The 5752-nt window shown below is 35.9% G+C and overlaps 1 long non-coding RNA gene across 1 annotated transcript; it reads left to right on the top strand.

The window, feature by feature from the left end:
• Window positions 1–420: 420 nt before the first annotated feature.
• On the top strand, window positions 421–5549 carry LOC111719822. The gene is made up of 3 exons (XR_002769789.2): window positions 421–557; window positions 1395–1542; window positions 4546–5549. It is a non-coding gene; the product is annotated as an uncharacterized LOC111719822 (long non-coding RNA).
• Window positions 5550–5752: the final 203 nt, after the last annotated feature.

The raw sequence follows: 5752 nt of genomic DNA, 5'->3' as shown, positions 1-5752 counted from the left end.
AACCTGCAGACAATTCAAAGTGGGAATAAGATTGTCAATACCAAGTGCATGTTGGAAAACAAAATGGCACAATCAGATAGAAAGAAGAGATTGCATTAAAGCTAATAAATATCAATCTAGAAGAAAGCAAATTGCATTGGTGTCTAAGTAATCCCATCTTTTAATAACAATAAAACTTTCTACTTCTAGGGCTCTTTCTATAACCATTCTCTAATAGCTTTGCAAATCAGGCAGTGAGATTGGGTGGGTATAGCACTCAGGGATATAACTAGAGAAAACACTGAATCTGGAGTTTGAACTCTGCATAATTGCACAAGCATTTATTTAGCCTCTAATGTGTATAGACACTGTGCTAGATCAATCAGCCAACAAACATTAAGTCCCTACTAAGAGTCAGGCACTGGGGATATAAAAGCAAAACCAAAATTATTCCTGTACTCATGGATCCTAGATTTTATTTAGGGAAGAATATAAACATATATGTATATAAATTAAATACATAGAAAGTAAAGGAGGAAGAGGCAACTGGAACTTTTAGAGAAGGCTCCATTGGGCAAGTAAGTAGTCCTTGAAGCAAGTTTTGAAAGCAGGAGTCTAAGAGGCAATGAATTGTGGGTGTTGCAGATGGTCGGTAGAAAGGAAATGAAATGTCCTTTGTAAGGAGTAGCAAGTGAACTATTTTGACTGGACTATAAAGTGAATGAAAAGTAATAATGTATCATAAACCTAGAAATGTTCACTGGAGCCAGGTTTTTTTTTGTTTGTTTGTTTGTTTTTTAGTACTTTAAGTCACGTCCAATTCTTCATGACCCCATTTGGGATTTTCTTGATGCTGGAGTGGTTTTGCCATTTCCTTCTCCAACTCATTTTACAGATGAGAAAACTGAAGCAAACAGGGTTAAGTGACTTGCCAAGGGTCACACAAATAATGTCTGAGACTGTATTTGAATTTGGGTCTTCCTGACTCCCAGGTTTTGTATTCTGTCCACTGCACCTATCCACGTTGTAAAGAGGTTTAAATACCAAAGAGAAAAAATATCCCTGCTTTCTTATTAGGATGGATATAACCTGTACACATTAGATATATATGAAACAACACCAAGGCATTTCTAGGAGACAGTGCTAATAACTGGAGATATTATTAATCACAACTCCACTACTGCTATCTGCATGACCTTAAGAAGCTCACTCTATTTTCATGTCCTCAATTTGTTCTTCTTTAAAATGAATTAAAGCTTAAAATAGGGATTCTTAATGCTTTTGTGTTCCATGGACTACTAAAGTCTATGCACTCCTTCTTATAATAATGTTTTTAAATAATTGAAGAAAATTCTGAATCTCAATTAAAGGTGAGTGAAAATAATGATTTAATTTTTTCTCATCCAAATTCATAGAACTCCTGAAATCTATCCATGGACTTCTTTGTACAACCGATTAAGAAGCCCTGACCTAGATGATCTGAAAGTTTTCTTCTGGTGCTAAATCCCAAGATTCTTTAGTCCACTTGGCCTTCTCTAACCACTACTTAAAAGTAGCACTCTGGTAAGTTGTTGGGGGTGGAGGGGAGTGGTATCTCTAAAAATATCAGATAAGAAGTTCAGAAAATGAACAAGGAACAGATGGAACAAAAGAAGTTGGGAAAAGAGCAAAATTTCAATGGATTGAAAAATATATAAAATCATATTGACTTATTTCTTGCATAGCAAGACAAATTGGCACACTATGCCTTTTGATACTACTTTTGTTTTACTTTATATAGCAAAGGGATAAAGATCAGAGCTGTGATGTCACTGATTTAGTGAACTTTCAGATAAAGAAATTCCCTTTACCAATGTAGGTCTTCACCTTCTCTGTAATTTAGATTACTAAGAGAGTGGGTGACTTGTCCAGGGTCACACAGCCAGTATGAGTCTGAGATAGAATTAGAATCCAGGTCTTTCTGACTATGAGACTAACTCTATCCCCTGTACCACAATCCCTGTCCAATACTTAGCTGTTCTCATGTTGCAGTCTCTTCAATTAAAAAAATAAGTTTCTAGATATCAAGGATTCTATCTTTTTTTAGTCTTTTTCTTCCTGGTACTAGTACAATACTTACACATTGTAAGTATTTAATAAGTGTTTGTTGAATTAAAGAAGAAGACACCTTAAGAGCTATCCATTATATCAGTCTAGAGTTCAGAAGAAGAGTATATCTGAAGAGGGGGTAGGCAAATTCCTGTAAGGTCAGGCCACTGCCAAGGGATGGAAGCACCAGAAGAAAACTGGATGATTTCTTATGTGCTGCCAGGAGGTGACTCGGTTGTCACTACTGTAACCAACCAATAAATAGTCGCCTCACAGAGCACCAATTCATTACCCTAAGATTTTATAAACACTGAGCCTGTCTTAATCTTCTAATATTAAATGTTGGTTTTTTATCCAAATGTTTGAGACTATTGCCTTCAAAAAATGGGGAAAAAAAGTTTGAAAACTGTTGCATTATAGGACTTAATTTGCCACTTCAAACATTTTTTTGAAGGCAATCAGGTTTAAAGAATATGTCCAAGATCACATAGCTAGTTAGTGTCTGAGGCTGCATTTGAATTCAGGTCTCCCCGACTCCAGAGTCAGTGCTCTATCAACTGCCCCAACTAACTGCCCGTTCTAAACTTTTTTGAACACTTCTATCAGTAAAGACTTTTTGAGCATGAATTATATACATAAATATATATTTATATGCATATACTTATTATATATTCACTCTTAACATGTACTACACAAAAACAGAAATATTAAATGGATAAGATAAAGAAGAAATGTTTTAGAAATAACAATTTATTTATTAGTAGTACAGAAACCTAAAATATATACACACATTTTAGTGAGAAATAGCTGGTTAAATAAATTCCTTTTTTAAAAAAATGTTGCTTTAACCCTTTGCAATAGAGCAATTTGAAAGCCTGATTCTAAGTTTGATTTATTTCTATTCTTGATTTTAATAGTTATCATAGCTGGGGGAAAAACCTCATAAAGATATGTACAGTACATCACTGGAAGCAATACAATGTTGGCAGCACTTACTAAATCATCATACTCATTTTTCAATCCCATCCACCAATTATACAAAAGCTTTTGTTAAATTCAGCTGGTAAATTTCCATCTTCCCTGATGACAATTAATTGTTCATGTAAACTAATTGGAAATGTGTTGCATGTTTACATTTACAGATATTACAGATAAATTTAAAACCCATTAAAACTCTTTATCTGAAAGGTATTTAAATAGATTGGAAAAATTGTTTCCAAGTTTTTTTAAGTGTGCAGAGGAGAGTTTTTAACAGGTAGTACATGTTATTTCCAATACGCAGAACTAGTAAGTTCTACAAGAGAATGGTCAATAGTGAAAAGGTTGCAGAGAAGTCGAGAAGGATAGGGACTTATAAAAAGATATTGGATTTGGCAATTAAGAGTAACTTTAAAGGGGGCAGTTTCAGTTGAGTGAGGTATCAGGTAAAATTTAAAAATTGAGAACCTAAAAGACTGACTGAATGATGATGCCCTCAAATGATCATTTAACCCAATTCACTAGAAAGTCAAAACATCATCCTTGTGATGTCATTGGTCCTCTTCAAAAATAAATGACTAACATCAACAATAACGTCAAAAGATAAAGGAAAATTCAAAAGAGGAGTGGGATTAGAAAAAAAGATCATTTAAAAATATCTGTAATACAGACTGCTATCCATTCATAACTGTTCATTCTGTGCTACTCACTCCCACTGGGAAGAAAAATGAAAGGTGGAATGAAGAGTATGTCTCACTGACTGGCATTTAGCAGTCCTGTTGCTGCAAGAATAAAGGAAAAGGAATTTTGCCTACCCTGCTGCTGTGGATGGTTGAGTCTTAGTTAGACTGAACCCCTGGCATAGGAAGTCAGCCGTGGGATGAGGCAGAGTAAAGGAATTTTGAATTACATGAGATGAAGAGGGGAGTGTAGTTGTCCTAAATATAAGTCCTATGCAGTGCTTTCTCTCTGGTTGGTTGTTCACATACCACCTGGGGTGGAAGCAGATGGTATTTTGAATACAATGCTTTAAAAGACAATAAATTTCTCTTGAACATTTTTCTTGCATTTCCAGGAAGTTGATACTATATATGTATTGGCACCTGTTTATGGTGGGGTGGAGGGAGGGAGAAAATGTAGTCCTTTCCTCAAGCATGAATAATTGAAAAAATCAAGTCAGAAAGCATATAAACTGTTCTTTAATTTGTTTTCTACAAAATAAAACTTTTTATTCAGTTAGCTGCATTTTACAAATGAATTTCAACTTATAAATTTTATATCCCAAAGTTAAAGTAGGAGCCAAGCCAAGTTAATACAAATGCAGAGGTTCAAGGGAGTACCCTGGTGTCTGAAGAGTTGCATCAAGTTTATTTTGCAAGACATTTAGCCTTAGGACTTTTGCACCACCACTAATGCTTTATTTCTGCTCCACCCTTTTCCCAGCTGCTTTTCAGGAAGAACGTGTTAATTAACCTTAGCACTATTCTAACTCTCTCCTAGGGTTCCCAAGATTACTCTCAGAGAAAGCCAGCGGTGGCCTGCTTCAAACTCACAATCCACGTTTTCAGAGTCTGAATCCTCCAAATGGAAGATTAAATGCCAGTGCCCCTACAATAGGGCTCCCTTCTCTGTCGACCCCCCTCCCTCTTTATAGATGGATGGTGTACCTCTATTTTATAACCTGACCCCAGCTAATACAGCTTTCTTAACGAATCTGGATCTTTTCTTCACCCTCTAAATCTTTTTGAAGTCATTAAGCAAAGAACAAGTTTTAAAATAAAAGGGGCTTGCTTCCATTTGCTTTAGTTTGATTTAGATATTTTAAAAATGTTTCTTAAGTACCTATGTGAGAGTCACAAATGCCATTGGCCTTTCCCTAAGGCATTGCTAATTGCTTGACTATGAACCAAATTCTGTTATCACCCTCTGTGTGACCTGAGACAAATCATTTGTCCAGTTTAGATTTCAATTTTCTCATCTTATTAAATAGAGGATGTGGATTTTAAATTTAAAAGCCCTTTCTAGCCCCCAAAATAATGACTCTCTGATCTTCTAAGACAAAATAGACAATGAAGATCTCACAAAAGGAACCAGTCTTGCAAGAGAGAATATGAATCACTAGCCAAATCCTAAAAAGCATCTGCTGCTTACTTCATTCCTAGACTGAGGGTCTCTACCTTCAAAGAATCACAATTTACATTAATTACTCTTTAGTCCATTACAAATCTTGGTTTCTTTCTAAATTTTCTTCTGAATGCAAGTATTGCTCAGGCAGCACCCGGTATGATCATTAATGGGGAGTACCCAATGACTGGGCTCTAGTTCCCCTAATTGGGTCTGAGTGATAAGGACAGGTGTTTGCCAGTTGCTTTCTCTGTTCAGGAGAATGGTAGAAGTCTGTTCTGTCATGGGAGATTGGGATTGTGCCTGACTATGACAGGGAGCCTTCTGGGAACTAATCAAACCTAAAGCCAGAGTTATATTTGCCTAATAAAGACATGTTCCATGATGCCAGAAGCTGGTGACTATGTGGAATAGTAAAGACACTAGAGAATGTCTTGGGTTGTGTGGGGATATTTGTCGACTAACTGGGTAACTGTATTATGTGTAAGCAGAATTGCAGGAAATTGTCAGAGGAACAGAAGATTATCAGTGCCAACATAATTGGCTTCACAACTCTGAAGCAAGGATCAGATTCTTTTTTATG

Source organism: Sarcophilus harrisii, chromosome 3 (genome assembly GCF_902635505.1).
Source record: "Sarcophilus harrisii chromosome 3, mSarHar1.11, whole genome shotgun sequence".
Classification (NCBI taxonomy): domain Eukaryota; kingdom Metazoa; phylum Chordata; class Mammalia; order Dasyuromorphia; family Dasyuridae; genus Sarcophilus; species Sarcophilus harrisii.
Note: the sequence above shows the minus strand (reverse complement) of the source record. Positions and strands in the feature narration are given on the sequence as shown.